The following is a 21,546-nucleotide window of genomic DNA, read 5'->3' on the forward strand; positions in this document are numbered from 1 at the left end:
CCAAATCTAATCAAAACCTTAGAAAAGCCAGTTGCAGCTATGCAGATGGATGGAACTCATAATATATACAGACATTATATAGATAAATCACAAATTAGCTTTATAAATATATGTTTAGATTTCTATAAACCCAACTACAAGGTGGATAAAATCTGGGTGAGAGACTTAAACATAAATGTAGATTTTGTACTAGGATTAAGTTTTATATTACATAATAATGGTAGCTGTCTACTCAGTAGAGATGGAGTAATATTCTTTAAAAATATTACGAATACCAATACAAATAATAGAAACTGCAACCAGGATAAGAACAAGACTGAACGCGAGCTTGCAACAAAATCAAAAAGAATGTTGTAAAGAGTGTAAAGATAAAAATACATGCTGTAAAGAGGAATCTAAAACCTTAATATTAGAAGAAAATGAAGATAGAGATATATTAGAAAAGGACTATACTTTAATAGACATTGAAACAGAATTATACAATTTTAAAACAGGACTACAAAAAATAAGAATAATAAAGAACGAAAAGGATCTAGATAATATAATAAAAATATTAGATGAAATAGAAATAATAGGGGAAAACCCTTTAAAACATTGGGAAAACAATAAAGTTATGTGTAAACTAGATATAATTAATCCAGAATATATAATTAAAACAGCTTCAATAGAAGCTACAAATCAAGATCTAGAAGACTTCAAAATTCAAATTAAAGAACTTATAAATTTAGGAGTAATAAGAAGATCCACTTCTAAATACAGGTTAGCAGCCTTTATGGTTAGAAACCATAGTGAGATAGTAAGAGGAAAAGCGAGAATGGTAATAAACTACAAAAGACTTAATGATAACACTAGAACAGATGGATATAAGTTACATGATAAAACAGAACTAATAAATAGAATACAAGGAAAAAGGATATTCAGCAAGTTTGACTGTAAATCAGGGTATTGGCAAGTGAAGATGCATGAAGAAAGCATTGAGTGGACTGCATTCACTTGTCCAGAAGGACACTTCGAATGGCTAGTAATGCCGTTCGGACTAAAAACAGCTCCACCAATTTTTCAACGAAAAATGGATAGTATATTTGGAGAATATAAGAGGTTTGTTTTAGTATATGTAGATGATATTTTGGTATTTAGTAAAGATATTAAAGAACATTTAGGACATTTACAAATGGTATTTAGATTATTTGTCGATAATGGAATAATAATTAGTAAAAAGAATAACTATGAAGACAGCCTAAAAATTATCAGGATGCTCAAGATCCATATGAAGATGAGTCAAAAATGAGTTTCGATTCAATAGCTATACATAATTAAGACACATAAAAACAAAGTCCCAGTTAAAACAACAATTAAAGAGCACCAAAGACAAAGGAAACAAGGCTGGTATACAGAGCAATAATGACAGCATACGAATGAGGAAAACAAGAAGGAAAAGAATATGTGACACAGAAATGCTAGCTGTGCTAAAAGACAAAAGTGATGAATGACATAAAGTAAAGAAGATATGACAAGAGGTAAAGTTAGTTGTGCTAAAAGACAAGTTAAAATTTTGAGTGGAGGAAAAAGTTACAAACACGGAAGGAATCTCCGACCAAGCCATGTGAAGATGGGGCCCAATGAAGTACCCTGCAAGGCTGGACAAGATAGATTTCGAAAGAGTTTGGAATCCGTTTTTCAAATCCGTTCCAAAATTTAGTTATAAAAAGGAGAAGGAAGCAGAAGAAAAACAAGATCGAAGAGAAAAAACACTCTGAAGAAAACTCATCCAACCAACTCCCCTTTCCATCATCATCCCCCTTTCCAAAACCCTTTGTAAAATATTTCCTTATGAATACTTTAGTAGTTCCTCCTCTAAGCTTGTAAAATAAATAAGGCCTTATGCTTATGTGTGATCGTTTTTAATTCCCAATGCTCAGTAGACTTTTTCGGGTTTCCCGAAAGGGAAATATCTCTCCTATAATCATGTAAGTTACTCATCTTTTATCTAAATTATGTTCCTGCTAGATATTACCCCGATTTATTTTAAAAATTTTGTTATCCTGTATAGTTGTATATTTCATGTTCATATGATCGACTAATAGATATCACTCTAAGTATATGGTTAGCTTCCCAATTTCTTAATAATTATGATGGATTAACCTGTAAATTCCTAGGAGAAATTGGTTAAGTAAAACCCGAAAATAATTAAGAAGGGTATAAGTGTTTAACCAAGGCAGGGGTGAGGTTAAAGAAATAAGAGTTAACAAAAGAGTTAAAATCATTAAAAGATTGGAAAGAAGAGATGAACAGAGTGGATTAAAAAAAAGAGTAGTAAAGGGGAAATTTCAGGTCATAATTTATATAATATGGTAACTACAAAAGTCTATAGAACAAAAGAGAGAGATTACCGAGTAGGATTTTCACAACATAAGGTTTCAATCGTAAAAAATAATTTTATTGTTAATGTCCAACAATCGTAATAACTATACAAATCCAGAAAGCTTTGCTAGGAGCCTTACTCAAAGTTTGGAAGAATTTATAATAGACAGAGAAAACGGATTTTATTCAATAGTAGATTTGGCCGTACATTTTATAAATCTACAAGACAATAGTAGTATCTGTTCAGATATATATAGAAAATAACTACATCGGATATTGTTAATATTATCATATCATCAGTTATATCATCTATACCATCTAAGAAGACGACTTAGACGATTTTAATTTCGACTTAAGATGATTATAATTTCGAATTTATACCATATACCCCTCTTATATTTGTGACGACCCAAAGGGTCATCACCGGTTTTTTCCCTTTTTTCGTGCTTCTGAGGCCTTGAAAACCTCACCTTTAGTTGCCTCGATTTGCGTGCACAGTCCGGGCGCGTAGTCGAAAAAGCTTATGTGTTAAATTATGTGAAATTTGATAAATTGTGGCTTTAAAATGGTTAAAATGGTTAAAGTTGACCCGTTATTTGACGGTCCCGGAGGGTCCGTAGAAAAATATGAGACTCGGGCATATACCCGGAATCGAAATCCGAGGTCCCGAGCCCGAGAAATGAATTTTTAAAAGAAATTGTTTTCTGAAATTTAATATGAAAATTTGAAATAAAAATGAATCGGGCCCGTATTTTGGTTCCGACGCCCGGTACAAGTCTTCTATGTGGTTTAAGCGCTTTCTGTGAAATTTGGTTGAAATCGGACGTCGTTTGACGTGATTCGGACTTGAATTCCTAAATCTGAAACTTGATGAAGTTTGAGAAAAAACTCTTGATTTTGAGGTTTGATTCATTGTTTTTGAAGTTATTTAGGAGATTTGATCGCACGGATAAGTTCGTATGATGTTTTTGAGTTAATGCATGTGTTTGGTTAGGAGCCCCGAGGGCTCGGGTGTGTTTCAGATGTGTTTCAGAATGGTTTTAGACTTAGAAAAATTTCAGAACAGCTGCTGGTGTCCAGTCTTTTGTGTTATGCGATCGCATAGCGATCGCATAGTGTAAATTTTCAGGGTTTTAGTTTGTTCTATGCGATCGCATAGTTCCTCCCGCGATCGCATAATGTTAGCCTGAGAGGTCCTATATTTTGCTCTACGTGATCGCATTATTTCCTCTGCGATCGTAGTGTGTTAGCCAGCCTTCACTATTTCCTTTATGTGATCGCATAGTGTCATTCGCGATCGCAGAGCCCTGTCCCATTTACTCTATGTGATCGCACTCCTTTGTCCGCGATCGCATAGGCCAAATTCTCCCAGTTAAATTTTAAAATTCAAAACAGTAGCCTTACGGGATTCTTCCAAAATTTCACAAACTCTTTCTTCTCCCAAATCAGCCTCCACGCGGGTCGAATCTAACCAAAATCAGAGCGAATACATCACAATATGCTAAGGGAACAATACCCAATCGAAAACAATCGAAAAATATCAAGAATCACGAAGTTGGAGAAAACCCGAAACCCGGGCCCACATCTTGAAACTCAGAAAGTTTTACGTCATCGGGTTCCTTATATCGACATGAGTCTATACGTACAAAAATCTCTCAAATCGGACCACAAATGGCCCCTCAAATCCCAAATTTAGAATTTCAATTTCAAGCCCTAATTTCTTACAATTTGGCTATATTTTCATGAATTTCGAAGATGATTTCACAATATAATCATGTAGTTAGTCCATAGGACTTACCTCCAATCACTTCCCGTCAAAACCCCTTCAATTCCCGTTCAAAAGCTCTCAAGGTTGCTCAAAAATGGAGGAAAAATGGGTTGGGTTCGCGGATGAAATATTTTAACATTCTGCCCAGATCACTGTAGCTCATTCTATGCGATCGCATTAGAGCCCATGCGATCGCATAGCACAAATATTCCGCCCCCCAGATTTAGCCCTATGCAATCGCATAGGCCTCTCTGCGATCGCATTGCACAAGGTCTTTACCCTGTGCGATTGCATGCCTTCCACCACGATCACATAGCACAACCAAACAGCCCCTCGAATTCCTTCTATGCGATCGCATGACACCCTCTGCGATTGCATAGAACAGAAATACTCTGCAATTTTTCTGCTGCATTTTACAACTCCAAACTTCCCGTTAACCATCCAAAATCGCCCCGAGGCCCCCGGGACCTCAACCAAACGCACCATCATATCTTAAAACATCATCCAAACTTGCTCCAATCATCAAAACACCTCGACTAACACTAAAATCATCGAATTACACCGAATTCAAGCCTAAGTTCTTTTAAAACTTTTAAAACACGCATTTGATCAAAAACCCAACCAAAACACCTCTGAATGATCTAAAATTTTGCACACACATCCAAAATCACCTAACGAAGACACTGCAACTCTCGGAATTCCATTCCGACTCTCGGATCAAAATCTTACCTATCAATCGGAATTCGCCAAAATACGTTCCAATTCAAGTCTAATTCTACTCCGGACCTCCAAATCAATTCTGATCACACTCCTAAGCCACATATCATCCCCCGAAGCTAACTGAATCACCGGAAGTCACATCCGAGCCCTCTAACTCAATAGTCAACACCCGGTTGACTTTTCCAAAACAAGCCTTCCTTAAAGAGACTAAGTGTCTCATTTCCTATCAAAACCAATCCGATTTAACTCTAACACACCAAATACCGACAACGAAACATGAAGAAGCATAAAATGGGGGAAACGGGGCTGTAACTCACATGACGACGGGTCGGGTCGTCACATTCTCCCCAACTTAAACAAACGCTCGTCCTCGAGTGGGTCAAGAAACATACCTGAGGCCTCAAATAGGTGAGGATATCTGCTCCGCATCTTCCGCTCGGTCTCCCAAGTAGCCTCTTCCGCGGGCTGACCTCTCCACTGCACCTTCACCGAAGCGATATCCTTTTATCTCAATCTTCGAACCTGACGACCCAAAATAGCCTTTGGCTCCACATCGTAGGTCAAATCATCATCCAACTGGACCATGCTGAAGTCTAAAACATGAGACGGGTCCCCAACATACTTCCGGAGCATAGAAACATGGAATACCGGATGCACACTCGACAGGCTTTGTGGCAAAGCAAGCTCATAAGCCACCTCCCCAATCCTCTGAAGCACCTCAAAAGGCCCAATGAACCGCGGACTCAACTTGTCTTTCTTCCCAAACCTCATAATACCCTTCATGGGCGAAACCTTCAGCAAGATCTTCTCACCAACCATATAGGACACATCTCGAACCTTCTGGTCCGCATAACTGGTCTGACGTGACTGAGCTGTACGAAGTCTTTCCTGAATTACCTTCACTTTCTCTAAGGCATCCTGAACCAAGTCTGTTCCCAACATCCTAGCCTCGCCAGGCTCAAACCAACCAACTGGAGATCTACACCGCCTCCCATACAAGGCCTCATACGGATCCATCTGAATACTCGACGGGTAGCTATTGTTGTAGGCAAACTCTGCAAGCGGCAGAAACTCATCCCAAGAAACTCTGAAATCAATAACACAGGCACGCAACATGTCCTCCAGTATTTGAATAGTGCGCTCGGATTGTCCGTCCGTCTGAGGATGAAACGATGTGCTCAACTCTACCTGAGTACCCAACTCTCTCTGCATGGCTCTCCAAAACTACAAAGTAAACTAAGTACCTCTATCTGAGATGATGGAAACCGGAACACCGTACAACCGAACAATCTCTCGGATATAAATCCCTGCCAATCGCTCTGAAGAATAGGTAGTACACACAGGAATGAAGTGCACGGACTTGGTCAGCCGATCCACAATCACCCAAATAGCATCAAACTTCTTCAAAGTCTGAGGAAGTCCGACCACAAAGTCCATAGTGATCCTTTCCCACTTCCACTCGGGAATAACCATCTGTTGAAGCAAGCCACCTGGTCTCTAATGCTCATATTTCACCTGCTGACAGTTGGACACCGAGCTACAAATCTCACAATATCTTTCTTCATTCTTCTCCACCAATAGTGCTGCCTCAAATCCTGATACATCTTCGCGGCACCGGATGGATAGAATACCGCGAGCTATGGGCCTCTCCCAGAATCAACGCTCTAAGCCCATCCACATTGGGCACACAAATCCGGCCCTGCATCCTCAACACACCATCATCACCGATGGCCACATCTCTGGCATCACCATGCTGAACTCTATCCTTAAGGACAAGCAAATGTGGATCATCATACTGGCGCTCTCTGATGCGGCCATACAAGGAGGACCGAGAAACCACACAAGCCAACACCCGACTAGGCTCTGAAATGTTTAATCTCACCATCAGGTTGGCCAAAGCCTAAACATCAACTGCAAAGGGCCTCTCCCCAACTGGAATGTATGCCAAACTCCCCATGCTAACCGCCTTCCGGCTCAATGCATCGGCCACTACATTGGCCTTCCTGGGGTGATACAAAATGGTAATATCATAATCCTTGAGCAACTCAAGCCACCTCCGCTGCCTCAAATTAAGATCCTTTTGCTTGAACAAATGTTGAAGACTGTGATGATCAGTGAACACTTCACAAGATACGCCATACAAATAATGCCTCCAAATTTTCAATGCATGAACTATGGCAGCCAACTCCAAATCGTGGACGGGGTAGTTCTTCTCATGGAGCTTCAACTAACGAGAAGCATAAGCAATAACTCTACCCTCATGCATCAACACACAACCAATCCCAACTCTCGAAGCATCACAATACACAGTATATGAACCTGAAGCTAATGGCAAAACCAACACTGGAGCTATGGTCAAGGTTGTCTTGAGCTTCTCAAAGCTCTTCTCGCACTCATCTGACCATACGAACAGAGCACCCTTCTATGTCAACTTGGTCAAGGGCAATGCAATGGATGAAAATCCCTAAACAAACCGGCGATAATAGCTTGCTAACCCAAGAAAGCTACGAATCTTTGTGGCTGAGGACGGTCTAGGCCAACTCTGAACCGCCTCTATCTTCTTTGGATCAACCTGTATACCTTCGCTGGACACCACGTGCCCCAAGAAAGCCACTGAACTGAGCCAAAACTCACACTTTGAGAATTTTGCATAAAGCTTCTCCTCCCTCAATCTCTGCAACACAACACTCAAATGCTCCGCGTGCTCCTCCTGACTACGCGAGTATACCAGATTATCATCAATGAATACTATAACGAACGAATCAAGATAAGGCCGGAACACGTTGTTCATCAAATACATGAATGCTGCCGGGGCATTGGTTAGGCCCGAAGGACATAACAAGAAACTCATAATGACCATATCTGGTCCTGAAAGCAGTCTTAAGAATATCTGAATCCCTGATCTTCAACTAGTGATAATCCGAACAGAGATCAATCTTGGAGAATACCCTCGCTCCCTAAAGCTGATTAAATAAATCATCAATGCGAGGCAAAGGATACGTGTTCTTAATTGTTACTTTGTTCAATTGCCTATAATCGATGCACATTCTCATTGTGTCGTCCTTCTTCTTCACAAATAAAATGGGCGCACCCCAAGGTGACACACTAGGCCGAATGAACCCCTTATCTAGGAGTTCCTGAAGCTGTTCTTTCAATTCCTTTAACTCTGTTGGTGCCATACGATACGGCAGAATAGAAATAGGCTGAGTGCCCGGCACCAGGTCAATACTAAAATCAATATCCCTGTCCGGTGGCATGCCTGGCAGGTCCGCAGGAAAAATATCGGGAAAATCCCTCACAACTGGAACAGAATCAATACTGGGAGTCTCAACTCCAACATCCCTCACAAACGCTAGATATGAAAGGCAACCCTTCCCAACCATACGCTGGGCCTTCAAGAAAGAGATCACTCTACTAGGGATATAATCAGTCACACCACGCCACTCGATCCGTGGTACACCCGGCATAGCCAAAGTGATTGTCTTAGCATGACAGTATAGAATAGCACGGCATGGAGATAGCCAATCCATGCCCAAAATGACATCAAAATCCACCATGCTCAATAGCAATAGATCCACTCGGGTCTCCAGACCCCCAATAGTCACCACACATGACCGGTACACACGGTCTACAATAACAGTATCGCCCACTGGGGTAGATACATGAACAGGTAAAGCAAGAAACTCACGGGGCGTACCCAAATAACGAGCAAAGTATGATGACACATAAGAAAAGGTGGAACCGGGATCAAATAATACAGAGGCATCTCTGTGGCCGACTGAAACAATACCTGTAATGACAGCATCGGAAGCAATGGCGTCGGGTCTGCCTGGGAGGGCATAGAAACGGGCCTGAACGCCCTCTAATCGACCTTCCCCTCTAGGGCGACCCCTGGCTACCTGACCTCCACCCATAGCTGGCTGGGTGGGTGGTGAAGTAACTGGAGCAGAAGTTGAGGGCTGACCTCTCTACTGAGATGAGCTAGCAGCACGGCGAGGACACTCCCTCCGCATATGCCCGAACTCTCCACACTCATAGCAACTCCTGGGTGCTGGGAACTGGGACTAAAGGGAACCCCTCGTGCCAGAGTGGCTAGCTGATGCACTCGGCCTGGAAGAACCCTGAGCAGATGGAGCATGAGACAACTCTGTGCTGGAAGAGTGCTGAGAGATGGCTGACTCTGCTGAGAACCCTGATAACCACGACCAGAAGATCCACCTCGGTACTCAGGTTGAGCTGACTGAGCGGGCCTGAAAGAACGACCCCGACCCTGCTGGAACTGGCCCCTCGAAGGAGCGCTACTGAAACTGCCAGAACCTCGAGGCCTCTTGGCCTCCCTCTCCTCTCTCTCCTGACGGCGAGCCGTCTCAATATCACGAGCAATATCGACTGCATCCTCGAAGGAAATACCCAGAACTCTCTCTCGAGTCATCCGAATACGAAGGTGATAATTAAGACCATCCACGAACCTCTTAATCCTCTCCCGATCAGTCGAAACTATCCACAAGGCATAACGAGCCAACTCAGAAAATCTTGCCTCATACTGAGACACAGTCATATCTCCCTGGCGAAGCCACTCAAACTGTCTATGCAGCTCCTCCCTCTGAGACTACGGTATCCACTTCTCCAAGAAGAGAGTGGAGAACTCCTGCCAAGTCAAAGGTGTTGAACCTGCCGGCCTACACCGCTCATACGCCTCCCACCAAGTGAAGGCCGCTCCAGTAAACTGAAATGTAGTAAAAGTTACACCGCTGGACTCAAGAATCCCTGTTGTCCGAAGCATACGCTGACACTTGTCGAGAAAACCCTAGGCATCCCTGCCCTGAGCACCACTGAAAGGAGGCTGAAGTCTACTGAACCTCTCGAGACGACGCTGCTCATCGTCCGGCATAGCTGGTACTACGAACTCCTGAACTGGCACCATTGGCTGAGCTGGAGGTGCCTCTGGAGTCTGTAATCCCTGCACTACCTGCTCAGGTGTGCGAACAGCGGGGGTCTGATTGCCTCCCCCGGCCTGCGAAGTAGTTGTTGCTGTGGTAGCTGAAACTACTTGAGCCAGGCCTGTGCAAACTGATAAGATCTGTGCCAAGGCCTCCTGAAGACTTGGAACCACGATAGGCACAGCTGGTGCATGAATTGGTGCTGCTGGAGCATCCATAGCTGGAGCCTGATCCGGAGCTGGGGCAGCGGGTGGGTCAACAGGTGCTGCCCTTGCTGCTTTGCCTCTGCCACGTCCACGACCGCGTCCACGGCCTCTAATGGCCTTAGTGGGTGGCACTGGTGATCGTCCACCTCGTCCGGTAGCGCGAGTCCTCGCCATCTGCGAGAGAATCGAATAACAGAAGTTTAGCATTCGGATCAACAAGTTCGCACGACAAGAGTTTCAAGAATGTGGAATTTTCCTAACAGGTTCTGCAACCTCCCGAGGATAAGTACAGACGTCTCCGTATCGATCCACGAGACTCTACTAAACCGGCTCAAGACTTACGAGCCCTAGTAACCTAGGCTCTAATACCAACTTGTCACGACCCCAATCCCCGGTCGTGATGGCGCCCAACACGATGCTAGGCAAGCCCGACCAATTCATCACTCACAATTCCTTAAGTAGGATTCATTACCAACTAATAGGATTAAATGCCAAATTAACATGATTATAACTCTGTAGCAATAGATAAGCAGTATGGAAAAATCCATAAAATATCACTATAAATCCCACCGATCTGGTGTCACGAGCCGAGAGCCTCTATTACTAGTCTGTGTAGCAACCTATACATAGAGTTGTCTAGAATGCGGAAATAAAGAGGATAAGGGGAGAAATCGTGTCCTGCGGACGCCATGCAGCTACCTCGATGACTCCGGAATAAGCTGAACAGCAGCAGAAAGCCTAAATTATGCCTCCGGGATACCTGTATTTGCACACATGGTGCAGGGAGTAAAGTGAGTACTCCAACTCAGTGAGTAATAGCAATAAATAATGACTGAAGGAAAGAAAACTTGTAAAAACACTACGCAGTTCTATATTTAAATGGTGAGGATATCCAAAAACAACAAATGAATGAAGAAGTCAGTTAAAAGTCCTTTAAACCAGTATTCATTTCATTTACTCCTCATGATGACCGAATTCATATTTGTACTGTTGCGGCGTGCAGCCCAATCCACATAGTATACTGCTGTGGCGCGCAGCCCGATCCATATATATATATATATATATACTGCTGCCGCGTGCAGCCCGATCCGCATAAATATATATACTACTGCGGCGTGCAACCCGATCCATATATTTACTACTGCAGCATGCCCGATACAAGAATAGTCGACTGCGCTCACTGGGGGTGTGCAGACTCCGGAGGGGCTCCTTCAGCCCAAGCGCTAAACTACTGCGGCGTGCAGTCCGACCCATATAATATACTACTGCAGCGTGCAGTCCGATCTATATAATATACTACTACGGCGTGCAGTCAAATCCATATAATATATATACTGTTGCGGCGTGCAGCCCGATCCATAGCATATTAAATACCCTCACAATGGGGTTCTCGACCCCTCTCAGTCCATATAGACTTGGCCTCTCGGGCACACTAAGATAAGACGGGGTTCTCAACCCACACGTTACTATCATTAGGATTTAACAATTTCTAAGCTGGTTCATATTATGTTTATCAGTTAAGAACATGACTGAGGGTATGATTTCGACCAGAAAAGTGAGGCAACCAATACAAATGCCCCCTAACGGTTCTACAGATCGGCACATGGCCCCAAACATGGCAACTAGCCCATAATATAATGATATTAATTAAGTCTCAGTCAAAAGTACAGTAGAGTCATCAAACGGGATGGACCGAGTCCAAACCCCTAGTAGTAACAGACCCCACGCTCATCATACAGAGTGTGTCTCATCTCAACATAGCACCACGTTGTGCAAATCCGGGTTTTCAAACCCTCAGAACATCATTTATAACCATTACTCACCTCGAACTAGCTAACTCTCTAGCTCGCGACGCCTTTGCCTCTCAAATCAGCCTCCACGCGCGTCGAATCTAACCAAAATCAGAGCGAATACATCACAATATGCTAAGGGAACAATACCCAATCGAAAATAATCGAAAAATATCAAGAATCACGAAGTTGGCAAAAACCCGAGCCCCGGGCCCCTCAAATCCCAAATTTAGAATTTCAATTTCAAGCCCTAATTTCTTACAATTTGGCTATATTTTCATGAATTTCGAAGATGATTTCACAATATAATCATGTATTTAGTCCATAGGACTTACCTCCAATCACTTCCCGTCAAAACCCCTTCAATTCCAGTTCAAAAGCTCTCAAGGTTGCTCAAAAATGGAGGAAAAATGGGTTGGGTTCGCGGATGAAATATTTTAACATTCTGCCCAGATCACTGTAGCTCCTTCTATGCGATCGCATTAGAGCCCATGCGATCGCATAGCACAAATATTCTGCCCCCCAGATTTACCCCTATGCGATCGCATAGGCCTCTCTGCGATCGCATTGCACAAGGTCTTTACCCTGTGCGATCGCATGCCTTCCACCGCGATCGCATAGCACAACCAAACAGCCCCTCGAATTCCTTCTATGTGATCGCATGACACCCTCTGCGATCGCATAGAACAGAAATACTCTGCAATTTTTCTGCTGCATTTTACAACTCCAAACTTCCCGTTAACCATCCGAAATCGCCCCGATGCCCCCGGGACCTCAACCAAACGCACCATCATATCTTAAAACATCATCCAAACTTTCTCCAATCATCAAAACACCTCGACTAACACTAAAATCATCGAATTACACCGAATTCAAGCCTAAGTTCTTTTAAAACTTCTAAAACACGCATTTGATCAAAAACCCGACCAAAACACCTCGAATGATCTGAAATTTTGTACACACATCCAAAATCACCTAACGAAGTCACTGCAACTCTCGGAATTCCATTCCGACTCTTGGATCAAAATCTTACCTATCAACCGGAATTCGCCAAAATACTAACTTCGCCAATTCAAGTCTAATTCTACTTCGGACCTCCAAAATCAATTCTGATCAAACTGCTAAGCCACATATCATCCCCCAAAGCTAACCGAATCACCGGAAGTCACATCCGAGCCCTCTAACTCAATAGTCAACACCCAGTTGACTTTTCCAAAACAAGCCTTCCTTAAAGAGATTAAGTGTCTTATTTCCTATCAAAACTAATCCGATTTAACTCTAACACACTGAATACCGAGAACGAAACATAAAGGAGCATAAGATGGGGGAAACGGGGCGGTAACTCACATGACGACGGGTCGGGTCGTCACAATTTGGAGAATATAAGAGGTTTATTTTAGTATATGTAGATAATATAATGGTATTTAGTAAAATATTAAAGAACATTTAGGACATTTACATACAGTATTTAGATTATTTGTAGATAATGGAATAATAATTAGTAAAAAGAAGATGGAACTATGCAAGAATTATATAAATTTTCTAGGAGTAATCTTAGGGGATGGAAAAATTAAATTACAACCCCATATAGCTAAAAAGGCCCTAGAAATGACAGATAAATTAGATAGTACCAAAGAGCTACAAAAGTTTTTGGGAATAGTAAATTATGCGAGAAACTTTATTAAAGACTTAGGAAAAATAACAGGACCATTATATGCTAAAACAGGAGCTACAGGACAAAAATATTTTAACACAGAAGACATTAAATTAGTAAAAAGAATTAAAGAAAAAATAAAAAATATTCCTGATTTAAATATGCCACTAGAAACAGACTACTTGATAATAGAAACAGATGGTTGTTTTGAAGGATAGGGAGCAGTTTTAAAAGCAAAACTAAATAAATATAGTGATAAGAGCACAGAAAAAATATGTGCTTATCAAAGTGATAAATATAAAGAAAAAGGAAATATGAGTAGTATAGATGCAGAGATATTAGCTGTAATTTACGGGTTAAATAGTTTTAGATTATATATTAAATAAACAAGAAGTAACAATTAGAGCTGATTGCGAAGCCATAGTTAAATTTCACCAGAAGATAAATTCAAAGAATGGTAGTAGAAGAAGATGGTTAAATTTTATGGATACAATATCAATATATAATCTGGTTTTTGAACATATTAAAGGAAAAGATAATAATTTAGCAGATCAGTTAAGTAGGCTTAAAATTACTGTCAATTAATAAATAAGTATTTTATATGTACAGCATGAGACCAACAGTTTCCAAGACTGAAGACAAAGGGAAGGGCATTGCCTCACCCTCAGACAGATACTTGCAGACAGTATTAGGTAATCTTCATTTTAAGCCATATCCTTTAGGAGAACAGACCAATATGGAAAGAATAAATTTTGGAAAATATAATTTAATATTTTTTCCGCCATCAAATATGTCATTTAGAGTCCTACCAGAATGTGTCATAGACAGACCTCAATGGTGTTTAATTGATAATTTATGGATAGCATACAATAAGAAAGACACAAAATATTTTATAGCGTCTCTTAATGTCTTAGAACAATATTTTACAGATAAAAACCAAGACAAAGATTTAAGTATTATGTGGTTATACATGGTAAGAAAAATGGTATTTTTCAGACATTGTTAGAAGTACTTGATTCCATTAAAGATATAGAAAAACCACTTTTTAAAGGTTTTAATGATTTTACTGAAGCATTAGATTATGCAAGAGGAATACTAGAACCAAACTACTATATCTCCCCAGCACTCAGACAAAACCCGGAAAAAATCCCTCAATACAATATCAGAAAAGACGATGACAAGATAATATTCTGTGATCATTGTTCATCAATGACAGAAGCCTTTAAAAAAATAAACCAGAAAAATAAAACCCTGGCACAAGAAAAGACAAAACTTATGGAGCGGGTAAAGGTATTGGAGCACAGGGTACAAGCGTTGAGATTTGAATTATCCTAGACTCAAGCTATTTCTCAACAAGATACAGAGATGAATAGTCCAAAACAAAGTTCTCCATCTCAAACAAAAATGGATGAGAAGGGTGTGCTTCCCCAATGAATGCAGCAAAATCCACTGTATCGGATAATGATACAGCTAGTCCGGTTCAAACAGTAGCCGGTAAAGACACATCAAATCCGTTTATGGCTGTCACTTTGCCAAAAAGTGAAGATGAAGGTTCATCGAGAAGAAGACTACCCAGAACATTAACACAGGAAGAAGTGTTAAAAAAGAAGAGTATAATTTCAAAAAATAGAAAATATAATAAAACAGACATTAGAAAACTTTTTTCAAAACAAGGAAGAACAAGACAAACACATGGTTAAGAATCCAAGTCCAAGACCAAGTCCAAATCTAAGTCCAAATCCAGAAAGGACCCAAAGTTCAGGAGAAGATGATAACTATGAAGACAACCTAAATTATCAGGATGCTCAAGATACATATGAAGATGAGTCAGAAATGAGTTTCGATTTAATAGCTATACATAATTTAGACACATAAAAATAAAGTCCCAGTTAAAACAACAATTAAAGAGAACCAAAGACAAAGGAAACAAGGCTGGTATACAGAGCAATAATGACAGCATACGAATGAGAAAAACAAGAAGGAAAAGAAGATGTGACAGAGAAATGCTAGCTGTACTAAAAGACAAAAGTGACGAGTGACATAAAGTAAAGAAGATATGAAAAGAGGTAAAGTTAGTTGTGCTAAAAGACAAGTTAAAATTTTGAGTGTAGGAAAAAGTTACAAACACGGAAGGAATCTCCGACCAAGCCATGTGAAGATGGGGCCCAATGAAGTACCCTGCAAGGCTGGACAAGATAGATTTCGAAAGAGTTTGGAATCCGTTTTTCAAATCCGTTCCAAAATTTAGCTATAAAAAGGAGAAGGAAGCAGAAGGAAAACAAGATCGAAGAGAAAAAACACTCTAAAGAAAACCCATCCAACCAACTCCCCTTTCCATCATCATCCCCCTTTCCAAAACCCTTTGTAAAATATTTCCTTATGAATATTTTAGTAGTTCCTCCTCTAAGCTTGTAAAATAAATAAGGCCTTATGCTTATGTGTGATCGTTTTTAATTCCCAATGCTCAGTAGACTTTTTCGGGTTTCCCGAAAGGGAAATATCTCTCCTATAAGCATGTAAGTTACTCATCTTTTATCTAAATTATGTTCCTGCTAGATATTACCCCTATCTATTTTAAAATTTTTGTTATCATGTATAGTTGTATATTTCATGTTCATATGATCGATTATTAGATATCACTCTAAGTATATGGTTAGCTTCCCAATTTCTTAATAATTATGATGGATTAACCTGTAAATTCCTAGGAGAAACTGGTTAAGTAAAACCCGAAAACAATTAAGAAGGGTATAAGTGTTTAACCAGGGCCGGGGTGAGGTTAAAGAAATAAGAGTTAAGAAAAGAGTTAAAATCTTTAAAAGATTGGGAAGAAGAGATGAACAGAGTGGATTAAAAAAAAGAGTAGTAAAGGGGTAATTTCAGCTCATAATTTAGATAATATGGTAACTATACAAGTCTATAGAATAAAAGAGAGAGAGTACCGAGTAGGATTTTCACAATATAAAGTTTCAATCGCAAAAAATAATTTTATTGTTAATGTCCAATAATCGTAATAACTATACAAATCCAGAAAGCTTTGCTAGGAGTCTTACTCAAAGTTTGGAAGAATTTATAATAGACGTAGAAAACGGGTTTTATTCAATAGTAAATTTGGAATAATAATTGCACCATCATAGTCTTTAAGCATGGGTTCACGCACATATATTTAAGTAATTTTGAAAAAATATAACATTGTTATACGTGGTTTAGGGAGAGAAGTATGGGTTCACTTGAACTCATATCTCACAACTTGGATAGGGACAAATAGGACACTCTGATATCATTTTTGATTTTTTGACCCAGCTTGATTTATTGGTGGAAATTCAAATTTAATAAGTATTGCAGTTCACTTTTTCTATGGGTAACACTTTGGACTTTTGACACTAAGATTTTCCCCTGGAACAAGCACAAGTCACAAATCCAAAATTATGGCCATTTTCAAGGTCCTTGGGAGTAATTTCCTGTTTGTTTGTAGGGTATTAGCTGCGACAACACATGTCAGCTGGTGGGTCAGTACTGTTCGTCCTTTGCCCGCTAAAACCGCGGCGGAGCACCACGCTAGTACCAGCAGTCCAGCCTACTCTTTTGTGTGTGAAAGCACCTGAAATACCATGGGTTCTCTCTTAGCTCTTTCTGTTTTGCCTTTGTTGCCTTGTCTACCTAATACCAAAACATCTTCCTTCTTTTTTTCTTTTTTCGAATTATGAAGAATCAGCCATCAATTTTCTTACTGTTATGTTGTTATTTGTGGGGCTAAAAAAGATTTGGACCTGAAGTTCATTCTGAATTTTGCGTTTGGCTGATATGAGCGGTACTTCGTTGTATTTAGTTAAGTGATCATTTTGATTAAAATGTGAAGTCTTTATTCTGTCCTTTATATTATTAATAGTTATAAACGGCTAATAATTTAGAGACGAACAAGTTTTTCGAAGATTTTTTTTTTCGGTTGAATAGAAAAATAGGAATCAAGTTTTGGGCAAAAAGATTGTTTTGGTGCCAAATAATTGAAAATAAGAAAAGGGGAAAATTAAGACAAGGTCTCTTTTCGTTTGCGTTTCTGGCTTGTTAATTTGGAAATTGAACTAGATTGTGCTATCGGCTAGTCGATTCATTTATCAAGTATTTTGCTTTTAAAAGAAAGAATTGTCTTTCTGATGAACTATTTTAACTAATATGTTAATATTCTCACACTTTACTTGACTTAAAAGCTGGAGTTCGAATTACTACACGACAGATGGAAATGACTTCAACCACTCGTGATTCACCATATAAAAACTTTTGTACACCCTTCATTCTTTTGGTTCTAAGCCGGTGTCTGGTACCTGCTTGGGACCCGATTAATTTGGGGGTAAATTGTTTGCTACCAAAGACGACTCTAAACCCAAGATTCGAAACTGAAATCTCTGGTTAAGGGTAAAGGAGTATTTATCACTCTAAATTATAAATGCTGCTTTTATATATATATCATAATTTCTACATAATTATACTTGGTTGAAATAAAACTTTTAATTTTGACCAAAAAAAAAAAAGAAGAAAGAATCTTATCGAAAGAAAGAGTAGTTGGATTGTTCATTACCAATGGAGTGAAATATACGTAGATGCATTATTCAGGTGGATGTAAAAGGGCTCAATCAGAGCATAGTTGTAGACGATTGGATCTAAATGGTGAAAGGCAACAAGAACTAATTGGGCTTGGAAGCAAATATATCGGATTTAAGGTGAAAAATTGTTAATGGGCTCATATTGTACACTAATTTGTGTGTGTGTGTGTGTGTTTTTTTTTTTTGGGTTGCTGAATAGTTGCTTCGGGTTGGGAAAAAAATTGTTGCTTCTGCTGATTGTTTTGTTTTGTTTTTGAAACCCACTAAATCACGGGATAAAAACATGGTTTGGGATCATATAAGACTAGATTTTTAAGATTGTGATAATCATTAATCATGCCTCATTAGTATCTGAAATAAGACTCTCAGTTGATTACAAGGATAAGTGCTAACAATTTCATAATAAAATATAAAAATTTATTTCGCTTTTGGTTGAATTCTTTATTCATATATAAATAATTTCAAGAATATCAGCTTCCTGTGATCTGCCAAGTCCAAAATCACCAATCTTGATCTTATAATTCTCTGTGTCTATGAAGATGCTACTTGGTTTCAGATTCTATAATACATGAATACATGTCATAACACTCGTACACTGCAAGGACGTTTCAACATTTTGTACATCAAGCTTCCTCGATGGATCAAGAGGGAGGCTAGTAAAATCTTTACTTTAGGTCCCAAAATTTTAAGGCCCAAATATTATTAATAGTGAGATACACAATAATACTTTCTCTTAGACAATATTAAGATTTTGTGGAAAAAAAAGAAGAGAAATTTTCATAAAGCACTATCTTTTAGTGGTAATTAGCTATTTATATATACCATTTGCTATATTACGGATTGTAGATACGTTTTCTGTGGTTATAAGATGTATTAGATGTATTTAAGCTACTATATTCATGAATACTAGCAAAAATAGGCGTGAATCAGAGAAGTCCAGCTAATCAGTTGTTGTATTCGGGTGTATTCGACTGTATTCATGGCGCGAACCATCGGATTACAGCTGGATAAATTATTGTATTCGACTGTATTTACGGCGTGAAACAGGGAATTACATTGTTTTTAAACAGAAAGTGAATCAATTAACATAATAGACTCCTAATATAACTCAACAAACTCAATTATAACACACAAATTTTGTATTTCCAGTTATAAAAAAGATTCTCAACCAAAAAATACCCCCAAAAATATAGCAATCTTCAGAGAAATTATATAATACATCTGAATACATAAATTATATTAATTAAAAAAATATATGAATACATTCATGGCATATAGCGAGATAATGAATACAATGAAATACATAGAATACAGCGGGATACATTGAAATACAATGAAATACATGGAATACAGCGAGATGGATTGAATTACAATGAAAAAAAGACAATGAAATACATGAAAATACAACGTGATACGTTGAAAATACATTGAAATATATTAATAGAAAATCAAGTTGCTCAGCCCCAAACTCAGTCGTCTTTGTTCAAGAACAAACCCTAATTTTCGTGTAACGACCCGCCCGGTCGTTTTGAACTTTTGCACTTTGATCGTCAGTTCTCGGGCATGACTTGCCCCGTGTAACGTATTATGACTGATGTAGATCGTTGGTTTTGGTTTTAAAAAAAATCGGAATGAATTTGAAGGAACAATCTCAATTGAAAGCATTGAATTTGAAAGGTTTGACTAAGAGTTGACTTATTTGTATATGAGCTCGGATCGGAAATTTTATGATTTGGATAGCTTCGTTGGGTGATTTATGACTTAGGAGCGTGATCGAAATGCATTTTGTAAGTCCGTGGAAGGATTTGGCTTGAATTGGCAAAGTTAATATTTTGGCGAATTCCGGTTGATAGGTGAGATTTTGATCCGAGGGTCGGAATAGAATTCCGAGAGTTGTTGTAGCTTCGTTATGTCATTTTTGATGTGTGTGCAAAATTTCAGGTCATTTGGACTTCGTTTGGTCGACTTTTTGATCGAATTCGGATTTCGGAAGTTTTGGAATTCTTAGGCTTGAATCCGAGGGTGATTTAATGTTTTGATATTGTTTTGAGCGTTCCAAAGGTTGGAACAAGTTTGAATTATATTATGGGGTGTGTTGTCATGTTTGGTCAGGGTCCCATGAGTCTCGGATAAGTTTTGGAAGAGTTTTTGGAAGATTTTGCTGTTTTGAGCATAAGCATGTAATGATCCAAAGATCCATTTTTAGTTCTAGAGATCGAAATTTGATTTTGAGACTTCTGAAATTTTTATAATGAATTATAGGACTAATCTGGAAAGTTTGGTCTAATTTCATCAAGTCGCGATTGGGTTTTTGACAAGAAACATGAGTTAATTGTTTAACGAGCTAAATGAGTATTGAACTGAGAAAACGAGCTCCGAATTAGGTTTCGACTAAAGGGCTATGTTCGTATTATTATTTGTGACTCATAGGAACAAGAATCATCGCATTCCGAGTTCGTATGATGGAGTTAGAGCCTTTTTAGTGAAAAGAAAAGTTGCTGCAATTTTCTGGGCAGTTTCTGCATTTTTCGCACGTGTGAACAGTGACCGCACCTGCGTGAACAGTACCGTGTACCGCACCCCGTGAATAGTACCGTGTACAGTACCCCGTGAACAGTACCGTGAATAGTACCCCGTGAACAGTACCCCATGAACAGTGTGAACAGTACCGGACAGAATGTTAAGTTCTGGAAAATGGGACGAATCCCATTTTCCATTTTTACCAAATTGGAGCTCGGGGAGAGGCGTTTTTCGGGAGATTTTCAGAGAAAACAATGGGGTAAGTATTCTTAACTTAATTTTGGTTAGATTACCCGAATCTATTACTAGTTTTGGCATTTAATTGGTGATTTTAGTTGGGAAAATCTTGAAAACCCTCTTGGTTTAATTTGAAGATTTGAGGGTCGAGTTGATGTCGGATTTTAGTAAAATTGGTATGGTTGGACTCGTGGTTGGATGAGGTTTCATATTCTGTAATTTTTGTCGGGTTTCGAGATATGGGCCCCACAGGCGAATTTTGAGTGCAATTTCGGATTTTTAATGAAAAACATAGAATTTCATATGGAATTATTTCCTATAATTTTTATTAACGGAATCGAATTATTGTGGCTAGATTCGAGGCATTCGGAGGTCGATTTGAGAGACAAAGGCATTGTGAGCTAGAGGATTAGCCGGTTCGAGGTAAGTAAAGATTGTAAATACTGTCCTGAGGGTTTGAAACCCCGGATTATACGTCGTTGTGTTACTTTTAGGTGACTTGCACGCTGGATGACGAGCATGGGGTAGAGAACCGCTGAGGATTATGACCTAGTCCATCCCGAACGAATATTTTAATGCGTATTTGATAGTTAATTGTTTGACATTATTATATTTTTGGGTTGTATGCCATGTTTGGGACCTTGTGCCGACTTGTTGAGACCCTTAGAGGCATTTTTACTATCTTTCCTCACTCTATTTGGTTGAAAGCATATTCTCAGTCATGTTTTACCTGTTTTTTGCTCAAATCTGGC

The 21,546-nt window shown here is 39.3% G+C and overlaps 1 long non-coding RNA gene across 1 annotated transcript; it reads left to right on the top strand.

Moving 5' to 3' along the window:
- Positions 1 to 15,719: 15,719 nt before the first annotated feature.
- On the top strand, positions 15,720 to 17,223 carry LOC104234579 (uncharacterized). The gene is made up of 2 exons (XR_712987.2): positions 15,720 to 15,955; positions 16,912 to 17,223. It is a non-coding gene; the product is annotated as an uncharacterized lncRNA (long non-coding RNA).
- The last annotated feature ends 4,323 nt before the right edge of the window (positions 17,224 to 21,546 follow it).

The sequence above is a fragment of the Nicotiana sylvestris genome, chromosome 4, assembly GCF_000393655.2.
Source record: "Nicotiana sylvestris chromosome 4, ASM39365v2, whole genome shotgun sequence".
NCBI lineage: Eukaryota > Viridiplantae > Streptophyta > Magnoliopsida > Solanales > Solanaceae > Nicotiana > Nicotiana sylvestris.